At 59.4% G+C, this 18,632-nt stretch overlaps 38 non-coding genes and 1 pseudogene across 38 annotated transcripts; all 39 read left to right on the top strand.

The window, feature by feature from the left end:
- Nucleotides 1-270: 270 nt before the first annotated feature.
- LOC148785546 (5S ribosomal RNA) lies at nucleotides 271-389 on the top strand. The gene has a single exon (XR_016062177.1). It is a non-coding gene; the product is annotated as a 5S ribosomal RNA (ribosomal RNA).
- Nucleotides 390-744: 355 nt separating this feature from the next.
- On the top strand, nucleotides 745-863 carry LOC148785545 (5S ribosomal RNA). Its single transcript, XR_016061917.1, has one exon. It is a non-coding gene; the product is annotated as a 5S ribosomal RNA (ribosomal RNA).
- A 355-nt stretch (nucleotides 864-1,218) lies between these two features.
- On the top strand, nucleotides 1,219-1,337 carry LOC148785544 (5S ribosomal RNA). Its single transcript, XR_016062316.1, has one exon. It is a non-coding gene; the product is annotated as a 5S ribosomal RNA (ribosomal RNA).
- Nucleotides 1,338-1,692: 355 nt separating this feature from the next.
- On the top strand, nucleotides 1,693-1,811 carry LOC148785543 (5S ribosomal RNA). The gene has a single exon (XR_016068296.1). It is a non-coding gene; the product is annotated as a 5S ribosomal RNA (ribosomal RNA).
- A 355-nt stretch (nucleotides 1,812-2,166) lies between these two features.
- Nucleotides 2,167-2,284, top strand: LOC148785542 (5S ribosomal RNA; annotated as a pseudogene).
- A 355-nt stretch (nucleotides 2,285-2,639) lies between these two features.
- On the top strand, nucleotides 2,640-2,758 carry LOC148785541 (5S ribosomal RNA). Its single transcript, XR_016061916.1, has one exon. It is a non-coding gene; the product is annotated as a 5S ribosomal RNA (ribosomal RNA).
- A 355-nt stretch (nucleotides 2,759-3,113) lies between these two features.
- Nucleotides 3,114-3,232, top strand: LOC148785540 (5S ribosomal RNA). Its single transcript, XR_016068295.1, has one exon. It is a non-coding gene; the product is annotated as a 5S ribosomal RNA (ribosomal RNA).
- A 355-nt stretch (nucleotides 3,233-3,587) lies between these two features.
- Nucleotides 3,588-3,706, top strand: LOC148785539 (5S ribosomal RNA). Its single transcript, XR_016062176.1, has one exon. It is a non-coding gene; the product is annotated as a 5S ribosomal RNA (ribosomal RNA).
- A 355-nt stretch (nucleotides 3,707-4,061) lies between these two features.
- Nucleotides 4,062-4,180, top strand: LOC148785538 (5S ribosomal RNA). The gene has a single exon (XR_016061915.1). It is a non-coding gene; the product is annotated as a 5S ribosomal RNA (ribosomal RNA).
- Nucleotides 4,181-4,535: 355 nt separating this feature from the next.
- LOC148785537 (5S ribosomal RNA) lies at nucleotides 4,536-4,654 on the top strand. Its single transcript, XR_016062315.1, has one exon. It is a non-coding gene; the product is annotated as a 5S ribosomal RNA (ribosomal RNA).
- Nucleotides 4,655-5,009: 355 nt separating this feature from the next.
- Nucleotides 5,010-5,128, top strand: LOC148785536 (5S ribosomal RNA). The gene has a single exon (XR_016062164.1). It is a non-coding gene; the product is annotated as a 5S ribosomal RNA (ribosomal RNA).
- A 355-nt stretch (nucleotides 5,129-5,483) lies between these two features.
- Nucleotides 5,484-5,602, top strand: LOC148785535 (5S ribosomal RNA). The gene has a single exon (XR_016061914.1). It is a non-coding gene; the product is annotated as a 5S ribosomal RNA (ribosomal RNA).
- Nucleotides 5,603-5,957: 355 nt separating this feature from the next.
- On the top strand, nucleotides 5,958-6,076 carry LOC148785534 (5S ribosomal RNA). Its single transcript, XR_016068294.1, has one exon. It is a non-coding gene; the product is annotated as a 5S ribosomal RNA (ribosomal RNA).
- A 355-nt stretch (nucleotides 6,077-6,431) lies between these two features.
- On the top strand, nucleotides 6,432-6,550 carry LOC148785533 (5S ribosomal RNA). The gene has a single exon (XR_016062175.1). It is a non-coding gene; the product is annotated as a 5S ribosomal RNA (ribosomal RNA).
- Nucleotides 6,551-6,905: 355 nt separating this feature from the next.
- LOC148785532 (5S ribosomal RNA) lies at nucleotides 6,906-7,024 on the top strand. Its single transcript, XR_016061913.1, has one exon. It is a non-coding gene; the product is annotated as a 5S ribosomal RNA (ribosomal RNA).
- Nucleotides 7,025-7,379: 355 nt separating this feature from the next.
- Nucleotides 7,380-7,498, top strand: LOC148785531 (5S ribosomal RNA). Its single transcript, XR_016062314.1, has one exon. It is a non-coding gene; the product is annotated as a 5S ribosomal RNA (ribosomal RNA).
- A 355-nt stretch (nucleotides 7,499-7,853) lies between these two features.
- On the top strand, nucleotides 7,854-7,972 carry LOC148785530 (5S ribosomal RNA). Its single transcript, XR_016068292.1, has one exon. It is a non-coding gene; the product is annotated as a 5S ribosomal RNA (ribosomal RNA).
- Nucleotides 7,973-8,327: 355 nt separating this feature from the next.
- Nucleotides 8,328-8,446, top strand: LOC148785529 (5S ribosomal RNA). The gene has a single exon (XR_016061911.1). It is a non-coding gene; the product is annotated as a 5S ribosomal RNA (ribosomal RNA).
- A 355-nt stretch (nucleotides 8,447-8,801) lies between these two features.
- LOC148785528 (5S ribosomal RNA) lies at nucleotides 8,802-8,920 on the top strand. Its single transcript, XR_016062313.1, has one exon. It is a non-coding gene; the product is annotated as a 5S ribosomal RNA (ribosomal RNA).
- Nucleotides 8,921-9,275: 355 nt separating this feature from the next.
- Nucleotides 9,276-9,394, top strand: LOC148785527 (5S ribosomal RNA). Its single transcript, XR_016068291.1, has one exon. It is a non-coding gene; the product is annotated as a 5S ribosomal RNA (ribosomal RNA).
- A 355-nt stretch (nucleotides 9,395-9,749) lies between these two features.
- LOC148785526 (5S ribosomal RNA) lies at nucleotides 9,750-9,868 on the top strand. Its single transcript, XR_016061910.1, has one exon. It is a non-coding gene; the product is annotated as a 5S ribosomal RNA (ribosomal RNA).
- A 355-nt stretch (nucleotides 9,869-10,223) lies between these two features.
- On the top strand, nucleotides 10,224-10,342 carry LOC148785525 (5S ribosomal RNA). The gene has a single exon (XR_016062312.1). It is a non-coding gene; the product is annotated as a 5S ribosomal RNA (ribosomal RNA).
- Nucleotides 10,343-10,697: 355 nt separating this feature from the next.
- LOC148785524 (5S ribosomal RNA) lies at nucleotides 10,698-10,816 on the top strand. The gene has a single exon (XR_016068290.1). It is a non-coding gene; the product is annotated as a 5S ribosomal RNA (ribosomal RNA).
- Nucleotides 10,817-11,171: 355 nt separating this feature from the next.
- On the top strand, nucleotides 11,172-11,290 carry LOC148785523 (5S ribosomal RNA). The gene has a single exon (XR_016061909.1). It is a non-coding gene; the product is annotated as a 5S ribosomal RNA (ribosomal RNA).
- A 355-nt stretch (nucleotides 11,291-11,645) lies between these two features.
- On the top strand, nucleotides 11,646-11,764 carry LOC148785522 (5S ribosomal RNA). Its single transcript, XR_016062311.1, has one exon. It is a non-coding gene; the product is annotated as a 5S ribosomal RNA (ribosomal RNA).
- Nucleotides 11,765-12,119: 355 nt separating this feature from the next.
- LOC148785521 (5S ribosomal RNA) lies at nucleotides 12,120-12,238 on the top strand. Its single transcript, XR_016068289.1, has one exon. It is a non-coding gene; the product is annotated as a 5S ribosomal RNA (ribosomal RNA).
- A 355-nt stretch (nucleotides 12,239-12,593) lies between these two features.
- Nucleotides 12,594-12,712, top strand: LOC148785520 (5S ribosomal RNA). Its single transcript, XR_016061908.1, has one exon. It is a non-coding gene; the product is annotated as a 5S ribosomal RNA (ribosomal RNA).
- Nucleotides 12,713-13,067: 355 nt separating this feature from the next.
- On the top strand, nucleotides 13,068-13,186 carry LOC148785519 (5S ribosomal RNA). The gene has a single exon (XR_016062310.1). It is a non-coding gene; the product is annotated as a 5S ribosomal RNA (ribosomal RNA).
- A 355-nt stretch (nucleotides 13,187-13,541) lies between these two features.
- Nucleotides 13,542-13,660, top strand: LOC148785518 (5S ribosomal RNA). Its single transcript, XR_016068288.1, has one exon. It is a non-coding gene; the product is annotated as a 5S ribosomal RNA (ribosomal RNA).
- Nucleotides 13,661-14,015: 355 nt separating this feature from the next.
- Nucleotides 14,016-14,134, top strand: LOC148785517 (5S ribosomal RNA). The gene has a single exon (XR_016061907.1). It is a non-coding gene; the product is annotated as a 5S ribosomal RNA (ribosomal RNA).
- A 355-nt stretch (nucleotides 14,135-14,489) lies between these two features.
- On the top strand, nucleotides 14,490-14,608 carry LOC148785516 (5S ribosomal RNA). The gene has a single exon (XR_016062308.1). It is a non-coding gene; the product is annotated as a 5S ribosomal RNA (ribosomal RNA).
- Nucleotides 14,609-14,963: 355 nt separating this feature from the next.
- On the top strand, nucleotides 14,964-15,082 carry LOC148785515 (5S ribosomal RNA). Its single transcript, XR_016068287.1, has one exon. It is a non-coding gene; the product is annotated as a 5S ribosomal RNA (ribosomal RNA).
- A 355-nt stretch (nucleotides 15,083-15,437) lies between these two features.
- On the top strand, nucleotides 15,438-15,556 carry LOC148785514 (5S ribosomal RNA). The gene has a single exon (XR_016061777.1). It is a non-coding gene; the product is annotated as a 5S ribosomal RNA (ribosomal RNA).
- A 355-nt stretch (nucleotides 15,557-15,911) lies between these two features.
- On the top strand, nucleotides 15,912-16,030 carry LOC148785513 (5S ribosomal RNA). Its single transcript, XR_016068286.1, has one exon. It is a non-coding gene; the product is annotated as a 5S ribosomal RNA (ribosomal RNA).
- Nucleotides 16,031-16,385: 355 nt separating this feature from the next.
- On the top strand, nucleotides 16,386-16,504 carry LOC148785512 (5S ribosomal RNA). Its single transcript, XR_016068285.1, has one exon. It is a non-coding gene; the product is annotated as a 5S ribosomal RNA (ribosomal RNA).
- A 355-nt stretch (nucleotides 16,505-16,859) lies between these two features.
- Nucleotides 16,860-16,978, top strand: LOC148785511 (5S ribosomal RNA). Its single transcript, XR_016062307.1, has one exon. It is a non-coding gene; the product is annotated as a 5S ribosomal RNA (ribosomal RNA).
- Nucleotides 16,979-17,333: 355 nt separating this feature from the next.
- Nucleotides 17,334-17,452, top strand: LOC148785510 (5S ribosomal RNA). The gene has a single exon (XR_016061776.1). It is a non-coding gene; the product is annotated as a 5S ribosomal RNA (ribosomal RNA).
- Nucleotides 17,453-17,807: 355 nt separating this feature from the next.
- On the top strand, nucleotides 17,808-17,926 carry LOC148785509 (5S ribosomal RNA). Its single transcript, XR_016068284.1, has one exon. It is a non-coding gene; the product is annotated as a 5S ribosomal RNA (ribosomal RNA).
- A 355-nt stretch (nucleotides 17,927-18,281) lies between these two features.
- LOC148785508 (5S ribosomal RNA) lies at nucleotides 18,282-18,400 on the top strand. Its single transcript, XR_016068283.1, has one exon. It is a non-coding gene; the product is annotated as a 5S ribosomal RNA (ribosomal RNA).
- Nucleotides 18,401-18,632: the final 232 nt, after the last annotated feature.

The following is an 18,632-nucleotide window of genomic DNA, read 5'->3' as shown; positions in this document are numbered from 1 at the left end:
TGAGACCCCACGGCCGACTCATCATGAATGCGGCCAACGATCGAAAACGCGCCGGAATCCACCGAAAACGGTGAAATTTGGGCCACGAAATGTGGCCCAACGGGGCAAGCCCAGTTGTCCACGTCGTGGAGCTCGCGGCGAGCTTCGCGTGCATAGGCTGCTCGCGGCGTAGCTCCACCAGTGCGCAAAGTTACGCCCCCCGCAAGATTCGACGTCCCACCTGTCGCTCCGCTGCTAGAGCATAAAAGGTTAAAGCGCGCATATCTCAACGGGTGCGATCATACCAGCACTAATGCACCGGATCCCATCAGAACTCCGAAGTTAAGCGTGTTTGGGCGAGAGTAGTACTAGGATGGGTGACCCCCTGGGAAGTCCTCGTGTAGCACCCCTTTTTGCGAACTGCTCCTCCCACCCGTCCAGCTTCCCGCTTTTTCTCGACCGTTCCGCGCACCCCAACCCCTGTATATCTCCCCATGAGACCCCACGGCCGACTCATCACGAATGCGGCCAACGATCGAAAACGCGCCGGAATCCACCGAAAACGGTGAAATTTGGGCCACGAAATGTGGCCCAACGGGGCAAGCCCAGTTGTCCACGTCGTGGAGCTCGCGGCGAGCTTCGCGTGCATAGGCTGCTCGCGGCGTGGCTCCACCAGTGCGCAAAGTTACGCCCCCCGGAAGATTCGACGTCCCACCTGTCGCTCCGCTGCTAGAGCATAAAAGGTTAAAGCGCGCATATCTCAGCGGGTGCGATCATACCAGCACTAATGCACCGGATCCCATCAGAACTCCGAAGTTAAGCGTGCCAGGGCAAGAGTAGTACTAGGATGGGTGACCCCCTGGGAAGTCCTCGTGTTGCACCCCTTTTTGCGAAATGCTCCTCCGACCCGTCCAGCTTCCTGCTTTTTCTCGACCGTTCCGCACACCCCAACCCCTGTATATCTCCCCCTGAGACCCCACGGCCGACTCATCACGAATGCGGCCAACGATCGAAAACGCGCCGGAATCCACCGAAAACGGCGAAATTTGGGCCACGAAATGTGGCCCAACGGGGCAAGCCCAGCTGTCCACGTCGTGGAGCTCGCGGCAAGCTTCGCGTGCATAGGCTGCTCGCGGCGTAGCTCCACCAGTGCGCAAAGTTACGCCCCCCGGAAGATTCGACGTCCCACCTGTCGCTCCGCTGCCAGAGCATAAAAGGTTAAAGCGCGCATATCTCAGCGGGTGCGATCATACCAGCACTAATGCACCGGATCCCATCAGAACTCCGAAGTTAAGCGTGCTTGGGCGAGAGTAGTACTAGGATGGGTGACCCCCTGGGAAGTCCTCGTGTTGCACCCCTTTTTGCGAACTGCTCCTCCCACCCGTCCAGCTTCCTGCTTTTTCTCGACCGTTCCGCGCACCCCAACCCCTGTATATCTCCCCATGAGACCCCACGGCCGACTCATCACGAATGCGGCCAACGATCGAAAACGCGCCGGAATCCACCGAAAACGGTGAAATTTGGGCCACGAAATGTGGCCCAACGGGGCAAGCCCGGTTGTCCACGTCGTGGAGCTCGCGGCGAGCTTCGCGTGCATAGGCTGCTCGCGGCGTAGCTCCACCAGTGCGCAAAGTTACGCCCCCCGGAAGATTCGACGTCCCACCTGTCGCTCCGCTGCCAGAGCATAAAAGGTTAAAGCGCGCATATCTCAGCGGGTGCGATCATACCAGCACTAATGCACCGGATCCCATCAGAACTCCGAAGTCAAGCGTGCTTGGGCGAGAGTAGTACTAGGATGGGTGACCCCCTGGGAAGTCCTCGTGTTGCACCCCTTTTTGCGAACTGCTCCTCCCACCCGTCCAGCTTCCTGCTTTTTCTCGACCGTTCCGCGCACCCCAACCCCTGTATATCTCCCCATGAGACCCCACGGCCGACTCATCATGAATGCGGCCAACGATCGAAAACGCGCCGGAATCCACCGAAAACGGTGAAATTTGGGCCACGAAATGTGGCCCAACGGGGCAAGCCCAGTTGTCCACGTCGTGGAGCTCGCGGCGAGCTTCGCGTGCATAGGCTGCTCGCGGCGTAGCTCCACCAGTGCGCAAAGTTACGCCCCCCGCAAGATTCGACGTCCCACCTGTCGCTCCGCTGCTAGAGCATAAAAGGTTAAAGCGCGCATATCTCAACGGGTGCGATCATACCAGCACTAATGCACCGGATCCCATCAGAACTCTAAGTTAAGCGTGTTTGGGCGAGAGTAGTACTAGGATGGGTGACCCCCTGGGAAGTCCTCGTGTAGCACCCCTTTTTGCGAACTGCTCCTCCCACCCGTCCAGCTTCCCGCTTTTTCTCGACCGTTCCGCGCACCCCAACCCCTGTATATCTCCCCATGAGACCCCACGGCCGACTCATCACGAATGCGGCCAACGATCGAAAACGCGCCGGAATCCACCGAAAACGGTGAAATTTGGGCCACGAAATGTGGCCCAACGGGGCAAGCCCAGTTGTCCACGTCGTGGAGCTCGCGGCGAGCTTCGCGTGCATAGGCTGCTCGCGGCGTGGCTCCACCAGTGCGCAAAGTTACGCCCCCCGGAAGATTCGACGTCCCACCTGTCGCTCCGCTGCTAGAGCATAAAAGGTTAAAGCGCGCATATCTCAGCGGGTGCGATCATACCAGCACTAATGCACCGGATCCCATCAGAACTCCGAAGTTAAGCGTGCCAGGGCAAGAGTAGTACTAGGATGGGTGACCCCCTGGGAAGTCCTCGTGTTGCACCCCTTTTTGCGAAATGCTCCTCCGACCCGTCCAGCTTCCTGCTTTTTCTCGACCGTTCCGCACACCCCAACCCCTGTATATCTCCCCCTGAGACCCCACGGCCGACTCATCACGAATGCGGCCAACGATCGAAAACGCGCCGGAATCCACCGAAAACGGCGAAATTTGGGCCACGAAATGTGGCCCAACGGGGCAAGCCCAGCTGTCCACGTCGTGGAGCTCGCGGCGAGCTTCGCGTGCATAGGCTGCTCGCGGCGTAGCTCCACCAGTGCGCAAAGTTACGCCCCCCGGAAGATTCGACGTCCCACCTGTCGCTCCGCTGCCAGAGCATAAAAGGTTAAAGCGCGCATATCTCAGCGGGTGCGATCATACCAGCACTAATGCACCGGATCCCATCAGAACTCCGAAGTCAAGCGTGCTTGGGCGAGAGTAGTACTAGGATGGGTGACCCCCTGGGAAGTCCTCGTGTTGCACCCCTTTTTGCGAACTGCTCCTCCCACCCGTCCAGCTTCCTGCTTTTTCTCGACCGTTCCGCGCACCCCAACCCCTGTATATCTCCCCATGAGACCCCACGGCCGACTCATCATGAATGCGGCCAACGATCGAAAACGCGCCGGAATCCACCGAAAACGGTGAAATTTGGGCCACGAAATGTGGCCCAACGGGGCAAGCCCAGTTGTCCACGTCGTGGAGCTCGCGGCGAGCTTCGCGTGCATAGGCTGCTCGCGGCGTAGCTCCACCAGTGCGCAAAGTTACGCCCCCCGCAAGATTCGACGTCCCACCTGTCGCTCCGCTGCTAGAGCATAAAAGGTTAAAGCGCGCATATCTCAACGGGTGCGATCATACCAGCACTAATGCACCGGATCCCATCAGAACTCCGAAGTTAAGCGTGTTTGGGCGAGAGTAGTACTAGGATGGGTGACCCCCTGGGAAGTCCTCGTGTAGCACCCCTTTTTGCGAACTGCTCCTCCCACCCGTCCAGCTTCCCGCTTTTTCTCGACCGTTCCGCGCACCCCAACCCCTGTATATCTCCCCATGAGACCCCACGGCCGACTCATCACGAATGCGGCCAACGATCGAAAACGCGCCGGAATCCACCGAAAACGGTGAAATTTGGGCCACGAAATGTGGCCCAACGGGGCAAGCCCAGTTGTCCACGTCGTGGAGCTCGCGGCGAGCTTCGCGTGCATAGGCTGCTCGCGGCGTGGCTCCACCAGTGCGCAAAGTTACGCCCCCCGGAAGATTCGACGTCCCACCTGTCGCTCCGCTGCTAGAGCATAAAAGGTTAAAGCGCGCATATCTCAGCGGGTGCGATCATACCAGCACTAATGCACCGGATCCCATCAGAACTCCGAAGTTAAGCGTGCCAGGGCAAGAGTAGTACTAGGATGGGTGACCCCCTGGGAAGTCCTCGTGTTGCACCCCTTTTTGCGAAATGCTCCTCCGACCCGTCCAGCTTCCTGCTTTTTCTCGACCGTTCCGCACACCCCAACCCCTGTATATCTCCCCCTGAGACCCCACGGCCGACTCATCACGAATGCGGCCAACGATCGAAAACGCGCCGGAATCCACCGAAAACGGCGAAATTTGGGCCACGAAATGTGGCCCAACGGGGCAAGCCCAGCTGTCCACGTCGTGGAGCTCGCGGCGAGCTTCGCGTGCATAGGCTGCTCGCGGCGTAGCTCCACCAGTGCGCAAAGTTACGCCCCCCGGAAGATTCGACGTCCCACCTGTCGCTCCGCTGCCAGAGCATAAAAGGTTAAAGCGCGCATATCTCAGCGGGTGCGATCATACCAGCACTAATGCACCGGATCCCATCAGAACTCCGAAGTTAAGCGTGCTTGGGCGAGAGTAGTACTAGGATGGGTGACCCCCTGGGAAGTCCTCGTGTTGCACCCCTTTTTGCGAACTGCTCCTCCCACCCGTCCAGCTTCCTGCTTTTTCTCGACCGTTCCGCGCACCCCAACCCCTGTATATCTCCCCATGAGACCCCACGGCCGACTCATCACGAATGCGGCCAACGATCGAAAACGCGCCGGAATCCACCGAAAACGGTGAAATTTGGGCCACGAAATGTGGCCCAACGGGGCAAGCCCAGTTGTCCACGTCGTGGAGCTCGCGGCGAGCTTCGCGTGCATAGGCTGCTCGCGGCGTAGCTCCACCAGTGCGCAAAGTTACGCCCCCCGGAAGATTCGACGTCCCACCTATCGCTCCGCTGCCAGAGCATAAAAGGTTAAAGCGCGCATATCTCAGCGGGTGCGATCATACCAGCACTAATGCACCGGATCCCATCAGAACTCCGAAGTCAAGCGTGCTTGGGCGAGAGTAGTACTAGGATGGGTGACCCCCTGGGAAGTCCTCGTGTAGCACCCCTTTTTGCGAACTGCTCCTCCCACCCGTCCAGCTTCCCGCTTTTTCTCGACCGTTCCGCGCACCCCAACCCCTGTATATCTCCCCATGAGACCCCACGGCCGACTCATCACGAATGCGGCCAACGATCGAAAACGCGCCGGAATCCACCGAAAACGGTGAAATTTGGGCCACGAAATGTGGCCCAACGGGGCAAGCCCAGTTGTCCACGTCGTGGAGCTCGCGGCGAGCTTCGCGTGCATAGGCTGCTCGCGGCGTGGCTCCACCAGTGCGCAAAGTTACGCCCCCCGGAAGATTCGACGTCCCACCTGTCGCTCCGCTGCTAGAGCATAAAAGGTTAAAGCGCGCATATCTCAGCGGGTGCGATCATACCAGCACTAATGCACCGGATCCCATCAGAACTCCGAAGTTAAGCGTGCCAGGGCAAGAGTAGTACTAGGATGGGTGACCCCCTGGGAAGTCCTCGTGTTGCACCCCTTTTTGCGAAATGCTCCTCCGACCCGTCCAGCTTCCTGCTTTTTCTCGACCGTTCCGCACACCCCAACCCCTGTATATCTCCCCCTGAGACCCCACGGCCGACTCATCACGAATGCGGCCAACGATCGAAAACGCGCCGGAATCCACCGAAAACGGCGAAATTTGGGCCACGAAATGTGGCCCAACGGGGCAAGCCCAGCTGTCCACGTCGTGGAGCTCGCGGCGAGCTTCGCGTGCATAGGCTGCTCGCGGCGTAGCTCCACCAGTGCGCAAAGTTACGCCCCCCGGAAGATTCGACGTCCCACCTGTCGCTCCGCTGCCAGAGCATAAAAGGTTAAAGCGCGCATATCTCAGCGGGTGCGATCATACCAGCACTAATGCACCGGATCCCATCAGAACTCCGAAGTCAAGCGTGCTTGGGCGAGAGTAGTACTAGGATGGGTGACCCCCTGGGAAGTCCTCGTGTTGCACCCCTTTTTGCGAACTGCTCCTCCCACCCGTCCAGCTTCCTGCTTTTTCTCGACCGTTCCGCGCACCCCAACCCCTGTATATCTCCCCATGAGACCCCACGGCCGACTCATCACGAATGCGGCCAACGATCGAAAACGCGCCGGAATCCACCGAAAACGGTGAAATTTGGGCCACGAAATGTGGCCCAACGGGGCAAGCCCAGTTGTCCACGTCGTGGAGCTCGCGGCGAGCTTCGCGTGCATAGGCTGCTCGCGGCGTAGCTCCACCAGTGCGCAAAGTTACGCCCCCCGCAAGATTCGACGTCCCACCTGTCGCTCCGCTGCTAGAGCATAAAAGGTTAAAGCGCGCATATCTCAACGGGTGCGATCATACCAGCACTAATGCACCGGATCCCATCAGAACTCCGAAGTTAAGCGTGTTTGGGCGAGAGTAGTACTAGGATGGGTGACCCCCTGGGAAGTCCTCGTGTAGCACCCCTTTTTGCGAACTGCTCCTCCCACCCGTCCAGCTTCCCGCTTTTTCTCGACCGTTCCGCGCACCCCAACCCCTGTATATCTCCCCATGAGACCCCACGGCCGACTCATCACGAATGCGGCCAACGATCGAAAACGCGCCGGAATCCACCGAAAACGGTGAAATTTGGGCCACGAAATGTGGCCCAACGGGGCAAGCCCAGTTGTCCACGTCGTGGAGCTCGCGGCGAGCTTCGCGTGCATAGGCTGCTCGCGGCGTGGCTCCACCAGTGCGCAAAGTTACGCCCCCCGGAAGATTCGACGTCCCACCTGTCGCTCCGCTGCTAGAGCATAAAAGGTTAAAGCGCGCATATCTCAGCGGGTGCGATCATACCAGCACTAATGCACCGGATCCCATCAGAACTCCGAAGTTAAGCGTGCCAGGGCAAGAGTAGTACTAGGATGGGTGACCCCCTGGGAAGTCCTCGTGTTGCACCCCTTTTTGCGAAATGCTCCTCCGACCCGTCCAGCTTCCTGCTTTTTCTCGACCGTTCCGCACACCCCAACCCCTGTATATCTCCCCCTGAGACCCCACGGCCGACTCATCACGAATGCGGCCAACGATCGAAAACGCGCCGGAATCCACCGAAAACGGCGAAATTTGGGCCACGAAATGTGGCCCAACGGGGCAAGCCCAGCTGTCCACGTCGTGGAGCTCGCGGCGAGCTTCGCGTGCATAGGCTGCTCGCGGCGTAGCTCCACCAGTGCGCAAAGTTACGCCCCCCGGAAGATTCGACGTCCCACCTGTCGCTCCGCTGCCAGAGCATAAAAGGTTAAAGCGCGCATATCTCAGCGGGTGCGATCATACCAGCACTAATGCACCGGATCCCATCAGAACTCCGAAGTTAAGCGTGCTTGGGCGAGAGTAGTACTAGGATGGGTGACCCCCTGGGAAGTCCTCGTGTTGCACCCCTTTTTGCGAACTGCTCCTCCCACCCGTCCAGCTTCCTGCTTTTTCTCGACCGTTCCGCGCACCCCAACCCCTGTATATCTCCCCATGAGACCCCACGGCCGACTCATCACGAATGCGGCCAACGATCGAAAACGCGCCGGAATCCACCGAAAACGGTGAAATTTGGGCCACGAAATGTGGCCCAACGGGGCAAGCCCAGTTGTCCACGTCGTGGAGCTCGCGGCGAGCTTCGCGTGCATAGGCTGCTCGCGGCGTAGCTCCACCAGTGCGCAAAGTTACGCCCCCCGGAAGATTCGACGTCCCACCTATCGCTCCGCTGCCAGAGCATAAAAGGTTAAAGCGCGCATATCTCAGCGGGTGCGATCATACCAGCACTAATGCACCGGATCCCATCAGAACTCCGAAGTCAAGCGTGCTTGGGCGAGAGTAGTACTAGGATGGGTGACCCCCTGGGAAGTCCTCGTGTTGCACCCCTTTTTGCGAACTGCTCCTCCCACCCGTCCAGCTTCCCGCTTTTTCTCGACCGTTCCGCGCACCCCAACCCCTGTATATCTCCCCATGAGACCCCACGGCCGACTCATCACGAATGCGGCCAACGATCGAAAACGCGCCGGAATCCACCGAAAACGGTGAAATTTGGGCCACGAAATGTGGCCCAACGGGGCAAGCCCAGTTGTCCACGTCGTGGAGCTCGCGGCGAGCTTCGCGTGCATAGGCTGCTCGCGGCGTGGCTCCACCAGTGCGCAAAGTTACGCCCCCCGGAAGATTCGACGTCCCACCTGTCGCTCCGCTGCTAGAGCATAAAAGGTTAAAGCGCGCATATCTCAGCGGGTGCGATCATACCAGCACTAATGCACCGGATCCCATCAGAACTCCGAAGTTAAGCGTGCCAGGGCAAGAGTAGTACTAGGATGGGTGACCCCCTGGGAAGTCCTCGTGTTGCACCCCTTTTTGCGAAATGCTCCTCCGACCCGTCCAGCTTCCTGCTTTTTCTCGACCGTTCCGCACACCCCAACCCCTGTATATCTCCCCCTGAGACCCCACGGCCGACTCATCACGAATGCGGCCAACGATCGAAAACGCGCCGGAATCCACCGAAAACGGCGAAATTTGGGCCACGAAATGTGGCCCAACGGGGCAAGCCCAGCTGTCCACGTCGTGGAGCTCGCGGCGAGCTTCGCGTGCATAGGCTGCTCGCGGCGTAGCTCCACCAGTGCGCAAAGTTACGCCCCCCGGAAGATTCGACGTCCCACCTGTCGCTCCGCTGCCAGAGCATAAAAGGTTAAAGCGCGCATATCTCAGCGGGTGCGATCATACCAGCACTAATGCACCGGATCCCATCAGAACTCCGAAGTTAAGCGTGCTTGGGCGAGAGTAGTACTAGGATGGGTGACCCCCTGGGAAGTCCTCGTGTTGCACCCCTTTTTGCGAACTGCTCCTCCCACCCGTCCAGCTTCCTGCTTTTTCTCGACCGTTCCGCGCACCCCAACCCCTGTATATCTCCCCATGAGACCCCACGGCCGACTCATCACGAATGCGGCCAACGATCGAAAACGCGCCGGAATCCACCGAAAACGGTGAAATTTGGGCCACGAAATGTGGCCCAACGGGGCAAGCCCAGTTGTCCACGTCGTGGAGCTCGCGGCGAGCTTCGCGTGCATAGGCTGCTCGCGGCGTAGCTCCACCAGTGCGCAAAGTTACGCCCCCCGGAAGATTCGACGTCCCACCTATCGCTCCGCTGCCAGAGCATAAAAGGTTAAAGCGCGCATATCTCAGCGGGTGCGATCATACCAGCACTAATGCACCGGATCCCATCAGAACTCCGAAGTCAAGCGTGCTTGGGCGAGAGTAGTACTAGGATGGGTGACCCCCTGGGAAGTCCTCGTGTTGCACCCCTTTTTGCGAACTGCTCCTCCCACCCGTCCAGCTTCCCGCTTTTTCTCGACCGTTCCGCGCACCCCAACCCCTGTATATCTCCCCATGAGACCCCACGGCCGACTCATCACGAATGCGGCCAACGATCGAAAACGCGCCGGAATCCACCGAAAACGGTGAAATTTGGGCCACGAAATGTGGCCCAACGGGGCAAGCCCAGTTGTCCACGTCGTGGAGCTCGCGGCGAGCTTCGCGTGCATAGGCTGCTCGCGGCGTGGCTCCACCAGTGCGCAAAGTTACGCCCCCCGGAAGATTCGACGTCCCACCTGTCGCTCCGCTGCTAGAGCATAAAAGGTTAAAGCGCGCATATCTCAGCGGGTGCGATCATACCAGCACTAATGCACCGGATCCCATCAGAACTCCGAAGTTAAGCGTGCCAGGGCAAGAGTAGTACTAGGATGGGTGACCCCCTGGGAAGTCCTCGTGTTGCACCCCTTTTTGCGAAATGCTCCTCCGACCCGTCCAGCTTCCTGCTTTTTCTCGACCGTTCCGCACACCCCAACCCCTGTATATCTCCCCCTGAGACCCCACGGCCGACTCATCACGAATGCGGCCAACGATCGAAAATGCGCCGGAATCCACCGAAAACGGCGAAATTTGGGCCACGAAATGTGGCCCAACGGGGCAAGCCCAGCTGTCCACGTCGTGGAGCTCGCGGCGAGCTTCGCGTGCATAGGCTGCTCGCGGCGTAGCTCCACCAGTGCGCAAAGTTACGCCCCCCGGAAGATTCGACGTCCCACCTGTCGCTCCGCTGCCAGAGCATAAAAGGTTAAAGCGCGCATATCTCAGCGGGTGCGATCATACCAGCACTAATGCACCGGATCCCATCAGAACTCCGAAGTTAAGCGTGCTTGGGCGAGAGTAGTACTAGGATGGGTGACCCCCTGGGAAGTCCTCGTGTTGCACCCCTTTTTGCGAACTGCTCCTCCCACCCGTCCAGCTTCCTGCTTTTTCTCGACCGTTCCGCGCACCCCAACCCCTGTATATCTCCCCATGAGACCCCACGGCCGACTCATCACGAATGCGGCCAACGATCGAAAACGCGCCGGAATCCACCGAAAACGGTGAAATTTGGGCCACGAAATGTGGCCCAACGGGGCAAGCCCAGTTGTCCACGTCGTGGAGCTCGCGGCGAGCTTCGCGTGCATAGGCTGCTCGCGGCGTAGCTCCACCAGTGCGCAAAGTTACGCCCCCCGGAAGATTCGACGTCCCACCTATCGCTCCGCTGCCAGAGCATAAAAGGTTAAAGCGCGCATATCTCAGCGGGTGCGATCATACCAGCACTAATGCACCGGATCCCATCAGAACTCCGAAGTCAAGCGTGCTTGGGCGAGAGTAGTACTAGGATGGGTGACCCCCTGGGAAGTCCTCGTGTTGCACCCCTTTTTGCGAACTGCTCCTCCCACCCGTCCAGCTTCCCGCTTTTTCTCGACCGTTCCGCGCACCCCAACCCCTGTATATCTCCCCATGAGACCCCACGGCCGACTCATCACGAATGCGGCCAACGATCGAAAACGCGCCGGAATCCACCGAAAACGGTGAAATTTGGGCCACGAAATGTGGCCCAACGGGGCAAGCCCAGTTGTCCACGTCGTGGAGCTCGCGGCGAGCTTCGCGTGCATAGGCTGCTCGCGGCGTGGCTCCACCAGTGCGCAAAGTTACGCCCCCCGGAAGATTCGACGTCCCACCTGTCGCTCCGCTGCTAGAGCATAAAAGGTTAAAGCGCGCATATCTCAGCGGGTGCGATCATACCAGCACTAATGCACCGGATCCCATCAGAACTCCGAAGTTAAGCGTGCCAGGGCAAGAGTAGTACTAGGATGGGTGACCCCCTGGGAAGTCCTCGTGTTGCACCCCTTTTTGCGAAATGCTCCTCCGACCCGTCCAGCTTCCTGCTTTTTCTCGACCGTTCCGCACACCCCAACCCCTGTATATCTCCCCCTGAGACCCCACGGCCGACTCATCACGAATGCGGCCAACGATCGAAAACGCGCCGGAATCCACCGAAAACGGCGAAATTTGGGCCACGAAATGTGGCCCAACGGGGCAAGCCCAGCTGTCCACGTCGTGGAGCTCGCGGCGAGCTTCGCGTGCATAGGCTGCTCGCGGCGTAGCTCCACCAGTGCGCAAAGTTACGCCCCCCGGAAGATTCGACGTCCCACCTGTCGCTCCGCTGCCAGAGCATAAAAGGTTAAAGCGCGCATATCTCAGCGGGTGCGATCATACCAGCACTAATGCACCGGATCCCATCAGAACTCCGAAGTTAAGCGTGCTTGGGCGAGAGTAGTACTAGGATGGGTGACCCCCTGGGAAGTCCTCGTGTTGCACCCCTTTTTGCGAACTGCTCCTCCCACCCGTCCAGCTTCCTGCTTTTTCTCGACCGTTCCGCGCACCCCAACCCCTGTATATCTCCCCATGAGACCCCACGGCCGACTCATCACGAATGCGGCCAACGATCGAAAACGCGCCGGAATCCACCGAAAACGGTGAAATTTGGGCCACGAAATGTGGCCCAACGGGGCAAGCCCAGTTGTCCACGTCGTGGAGCTCGCGGCGAGCTTCGCGTGCATAGGCTGCTCGCGGCGTAGCTCCACCAGTGCGCAAAGTTACGCCCCCCGGAAGATTCGACGTCCCACCTATCGCTCCGCTGCCAGAGCATAAAAGGTTAAAGCGCGCATATCTCAGCGGGTGCGATCATACCAGCACTAATGCACCGGATCCCATCAGAACTCCGAAGTCAAGCGTGCTTGGGCGAGAGTAGTACTAGGATGGGTGACCCCCTGGGAAGTCCTCGTGTTGCACCCCTTTTTGCGAACTGCTCCTCCCACCCGTCCAGCTTCCCGCTTTTTCTCGACCGTTCCGCGCACCCCAACCCCTGTATATCTCCCCATGAGACCCCACGGCCGACTCATCACGAATGCGGCCAACGATCGAAAACGCGCCGGAATCCACCGAAAACGGTGAAATTTGGGCCACGAAATGTGGCCCAACGGGGCAAGCCCAGTTGTCCACGTCGTGGAGCTCGCGGCGAGCTTCGCGTGCATAGGCTGCTCGCGGCGTGGCTCCACCAGTGCGCAAAGTTACGCCCCCCGGAAGATTCGACGTCCCACCTGTCGCTCCGCTGCTAGAGCATAAAAGGTTAAAGCGCGCATATCTCAGCGGGTGCGATCATACCAGCACTAATGCACCGGATCCCATCAGAACTCCGAAGTTAAGCGTGCCAGGGCAAGAGTAGTACTAGGATGGGTGACCCCCTGGGAAGTCCTCGTGTTGCACCCCTTTTTGCGAAATGCTCCTCCGACCCGTCCAGCTTCCTGCTTTTTCTCGACCGTTCCGCACACCCCAACCCCTGTATATCTCCCCCTGAGACCCCACGGCCGACTCATCACGAATGCGGCCAACGATCGAAAACGCGCCGGAATCCACCGAAAACGGCGAAATTTGGGCCACGAAATGTGGCCCAACGGGGCAAGCCCAGCTGTCCACGTCGTGGAGCTCGCGGCGAGCTTCGCGTGCATAGGCTGCTCGCGGCGTAGCTCCACCAGTGCGCAAAGTTACGCCCCCCGGAAGATTCGACGTCCCACCTGTCGCTCCGCTGCCAGAGCATAAAAGGTTAAAGCGCGCATATCTCAGCGGGTGCGATCATACCAGCACTAATGCACCGGATCCCATCAGAACTCCGAAGTTAAGCGTGCTTGGGCGAGAGTAGTACTAGGATGGGTGACCCCCTGGGAAGTCCTCGTGTTGCACCCCTTTTTGCGAACTGCTCCTCCCACCCGTCCAGCTTCCTGCTTTTTCTCGACCGTTCCGCGCACCCCAACCCCTGTATATCTCCCCATGAGACCCCACGGCCGACTCATCACGAATGCGGCCAACGATCGAAAACGCGCCGGAATCCACCGAAAACGGTGAAATTTGGGCCACGAAATGTGGCCCAACGGGGCAAGCCCAGTTGTCCACGTCGTGGAGCTCGCGGCGAGCTTCGCGTGCATAGGCTGCTCGCGGCGTAGCTCCACCAGTGCGCAAAGTTACGCCCCCCGGAAGATTCGACGTCCCACCTATCGCTCCGCTGCCAGAGCATAAAAGGTTAAAGCGCGCATATCTCAGCGGGTGCGATCATACCAGCACTAATGCACCGGATCCCATCAGAACTCCGAAGTCAAGCGTGCTTGGGCGAGAGTAGTACTAGGATGGGTGACCCCCTGGGAAGTCCTCGTGTTGCACCCCTTTTTGCGAACTGCTCCTCCCACCCGTCCAGCTTCCCGCTTTTTCTCGACCGTTCCGCGCACCCCAACCCCTGTATATCTCCCCATGAGACCCCACGGCCGACTCATCACGAATGCGGCCAACGATCGAAAACGCGCCGGAATCCACCGAAAACGGTGAAATTTGGGCCACGAAATGTGGCCCAACGGGGCAAGCCCAGTTGTCCACGTCGTGGAGCTCGCGGCGAGCTTCGCGTGCATAGGCTGCTCGCGGCGTGGCTCCACCAGTGCGCAAAGTTACGCCCCCCGGAAGATTCGACGTCCCACCTGTCGCTCCGCTGCTAGAGCATAAAAGGTTAAAGCGCGCATATCTCAGCGGGTGCGATCATACCAGCACTAATGCACCGGATCCCATCAGAACTCCGAAGTTAAGCGTGCCAGGGCAAGAGTAGTACTAGGATGGGTGACCCCCTGGGAAGTCCTCGTGTTGCACCCCTTTTTGCGAAATGCTCCTCCGACCCGTCCAGCTTCCTGCTTTTTCTCGACCGTTCCGCACACCCCAACCCCTGTATATCTCCCCCTGAGACCCCACGGCCGACTCATCACGAATGCGGCCAACGATCGAAAATGCGCCGGAATCCACCGAAAACGGCGAAATTTGGGCCACGAAATGTGGCCCAACGGGGCAAGCCCAGCTGTCCACGTCGTGGAGCTCGCGGCGAGCTTCGCGTGCATAGGCTGCTCGCGGCGTAGCTCCACCAGTGCGCAAAGTTACGCCCCCCGGAAGATTCGACGTCCCACCTGTCGCTCCGCTGCCAGAGCATAAAAGGTTAAAGCGCGCATATCTCAGCGGGTGCGATCATACCAGCACTAATGCACCGGATCCCATCAGAACTCCGAAGTTAAGCGTGCTTGGGCGAGAGTAGTACTAGGATGGGTGACCCCCTGGGAAGTCCTCGTGTTGCACCCCTTTTTGCGAACTGCTCCTCCCACCCGTCCAGCTTCCTGCTTTTTCTCGACCGTTCCGCGCACCCCAACCCCTGTATATCTCCCCATGAGACCCCACGGCCGACTCATCACGAATGCGGCCAACGATCGAAAACGCGCCGGAATCCACCGAAAACGGTGAAATTTGGGCCACGAAATGTGGCCCAACGGGGCAAGCCCAGTTGTCCACGTCGTGGAGCTCGCGGCGAGCTTCGCGTGCATAGGCTGCTCGCGGCGTAGCTCCACCAGTGCGCAAAGTTACGCCCCCCGGAAGATTCGACGTCCCACCTATCGCTCCGCTGCCAGAGCATAAAAGGTTAAAGCGCGCATATCTCAGCGGGTGCGATCATACCAGCACTAATGCACCGGATCCCATCAGAACTCCGAAGTCAAGCGTGCTTGGGCGAGAGTAGTACTAGGATGGGTGACCCCCTGGGAAGTCCTCGTGTTGCACCCCTTTTTGCGAACTGCTCCTCCCACCCGTCCAGCTTCCTGCTTTTTCTCGACCGTTCCGCGCACCCCAACCCCTGTATATCTCCCCATGAGACCCCACGGCCGACTCATCACGAATGCGGCCAACGATCGAAAACGCGCCGGAATCCACCGAAAACGGCGAAATTTGGGCCACGAAATGTGGCCCAACGGGGCAAGCCCAGTTGTCCACGTCGTGGAGCTCGCGGCGAGCTTCGCGTGCATAGGCTGCTCGCGGCGTGGCTCCACCAGTGCGCAAAGTTACGCCCCCCGGAAGATTCGACGTCCCACCTGTCGCTCCGCTGCTAGAGCATAAAAGGTTAAAGCGCGCATATCTCAGCGTGTGCGATCATACCAGCACTAATGCACCGGATCCCATCAGAACTCCGAAGTTAAGCGTGCCTGGGCGAGAGTAGTACTAGGATGGGTGACCCCCTGGGAAGTCCTCGTGTTGCACCCCTTTTTGCGAACTGCTCCTCCCACCCGTCCAGCTTCCCGCTTTTTCTCGACCGTTCCGCGCACCCCAACCCCTGTATATCTCCCCATGAGACCCCACGGCCGACTCATCACGAATGCGGCCAACGATCGAAAACGCGCCGGAATCCACCGAAAACGGCGAAATTTGGGCCACGAAATGTGGCCCAACGGGGCAAGCCCAATTGTCCACGTCGTGGAGCTCGCGGCGAGCTTCGCGTGCATAGGCTGCTCGCGGCGTAGCTCCACCAGTGCGCAAAGTTACGCCCCCCGGAAGATTCGACGTCCCACCTGTCGCTCCGCTGCCAGAGCATAAAAGGTTAAAGCGCGCATATCTCAGCGGGTGCGATCATACCAGCACTAATGCACCGGATCCCATCAGAACTCCGAAGTCAAGCGTGCTTGGGCGAGAGTAGTACTAGGATGGGTGACCCCCTGGGAAGTCCTCGTGTTGCACCCCTTTTTGCGAAATGCTCCTCCCACCCGTCCAGCTTCCTGCTTTTTCTCGACCGTTCCGCGCACCCCAACCCCTGTATATCTCCCCATGAGACCCCACGGCCGACTCATCACGAATGCGGCCAACGATCGAAAACGCGCCGGAATCCACCGAAAACGGCGAAATTCGGGCCACGAAATGTGGCCCAACGGGGCAAGCCCAGTTGTCCACGTCGTGGAGCTCGCGGCGAGCTTCGCGTGCATAGGCTGCTCGCGGCGTAGCTCCACCAGTGCGCAAAGTTACGCCCCCCGGAAGATTCGACGTCCCACCTGTCGCTCCGCTGCCAGAGCATAAAAGGTTAAAGCGCGCATATCTCAGCGGGTGCGATCATACCAGCACTAATGCACCGGATCCCATCAGAACTCCGAAGTCAAGCGTGCTTGGGCGAGAGTAGTACTAGGATGGGTGACCCCCTGGGAAGTCCTCGTGTTGCACCCCTTTTTGCGAACTGCTCCTCCCACCCGTCCAGCTTCCTGCTTTTTCTCGACCGTTCCGCGCACCCCAACCCCTGTATATCTCCCCATGAGACCCCACGGCCGACTCATCATGAATGCGGCCAACGATCGAAAACGCGCCGGAATCCACCGAAAACGGTGAAATTTGGGCCACGAAATGTGGCCCAACGGGGCAAGCCCAGCTGTCCACGTCGTGGAGCTCGCGGCGAGCTTCGCGTGCATAGGCTGCTCGCGGCGTAGCTCCACCAGTGCGCAAAGTTACGCCCCCCGGAAGATTCGACGTCCCACCTGTCGCTCCGCTGCCAGAGCATAAAAGGTTAAAGCGCGCATATCTCAGCGGGTGCGATCATACCAGCACTAATGCACCGGATCCCATCAGAACTCCGAAGTTAAGCGTGCTTGGGCGAGAGTAGTACTAGGATGGGTGACCCCCTGGGAAGTCCTCGTGTTGCACCCCTTTTTGCGAACTGCTCCTCCCACCCGTCCAGCTTCCTGCTTTTTCTCGACCGTTCCGCGCACCCCAACCCCTGTATATCTCCCCATGAGACCCCACGGCCGACTCATCACGAATGCGGCCAACGATCGAAAACGCGCCGGAATCCACCGAAAACGGCGAAATTTGGGCCACGAAATGTGGCCCAACGGGGCAAGCCCAGTTGTCCACGTCGTGGAGCTCGCGGCGAGCTTCGCGTGCATAGGCTGCTCGCGGCGTGGCTCCACCAGTGCGCAAAGTTACGCCCCCCGGAAGATTCGACGTCCCACCTGTCGCTCCGCTGCTAGAGCATAAAAGGTTAAAGCGCGCATATCTCAGCGTGTGCGATCATACCAGCACTAATGCACCGGATCCCATCAGAACTCCGAAGTTAAGCGTGCCTGGGCGAGAGTAGTACTAGGATGGGTGACCCCCTGGGAAGTCCTCGTGTTGCACCCCTTTTTGCGAACTGCTCCTCCCACCCGTCCAGCTTCCCGCTTTTTCTCGACCGTTCCGCGCACCCCAACCCCTGTATATCTCCCCATGAGACCCCACGGCCGACTCATCACGAATGCGGCCAACGATCGAAAACGCGCCGGAATCCACCGAAAACGGCGAAATTTGGGCCACGAAATGTGGCCCAACGGGGCAAGCCCAATTGTCCACGTCGTGGAGCTCGCGGCGAGCTTCGCGTGCATAGGCTGCTCGCGGCGTAGCTCCACCAGTGCGCAAAGTTACGCCCCCCGGAAGATTCGACGTCCCACCTGTCGCTCCGCTGCCAGAGCATAAAAGGTTAAAGCGCGCATATCTCAGCGGGTGCGATCATACCAGCACTAATGCACCGGATCCCATCAGAACTCCGAAGTCAAGCGTGCTTGGGCGAGAGTAGTACTAGGATGGGTGACCCCCTGGGAAGTCCTCGTGTTGCACCCCTTTTTGCGAAATGCTCCTCCCACCCGTCCAGCTTCCTGCTTTTTCTCGACCGTTCCGCGCACCCCAACCCCTGTATATCTCCCCATGAGACCCCACGGCCGACTCATCACGAATGCGGCCAACGATCGAAAACGCGCCGGAATCCACCGAAAACGGCGAAATTCGGGCCACGAAATGTGGCCCAACGGGGCAAGCCCAGTTGTCCACGTCGTGGAGCTCGCGGCGAGCTTCGCGTGCATAGGCTGCTCGCGGCGTAGCTCCACCAGTGCGCAAAGTTACGCCCCCCGGAAGATTCGACGTCCCACCTGTCGCTCCGCTGCCAGAGCATAAAAGGTTAAAGCGCGCATATCTCAGCGGGTGCGATCATACCAGCACTAATGCACCGGATCCCATCAGAACTCCGAAGTCAAGCGTGCTTGGGCGAGAGTAGTACTAGGATGGGTGACCCCCTGGGAAGTCCTCGTGTTGCACCCCTTTTTGCGAACTGCTCCTCCCACCCGTCCAGCTTCCTGCTTTTTCTCGACCGTTCCGCGCACCCCAACCCCTGTATATCTCCCCATGAGACCCCACGGCCGACTCATCATGAATGCGGCCAACGATCGAAAACGCGCCGGAATCCACCGAAAACGGTGAAATTTGGGCCACGAAATGTGGCCCAACGGGGCAAGCCCAGCTGTCCACGTCGTGGAGCTCGCGGCGAGCTTCG

The sequence above is a fragment of the Sesamum indicum genome, linkage group LG10 (assembly GCF_026168435.1).
Source record: "Sesamum indicum cultivar Baizhima isolate 11 linkage group LG10, ASM2616843v1, whole genome shotgun sequence".
Classification (NCBI taxonomy): Eukaryota; Viridiplantae; Streptophyta; class Magnoliopsida; order Lamiales; family Pedaliaceae; genus Sesamum; species Sesamum indicum.
This window is presented reverse-complemented; position numbering and strand designations above follow the sequence as displayed.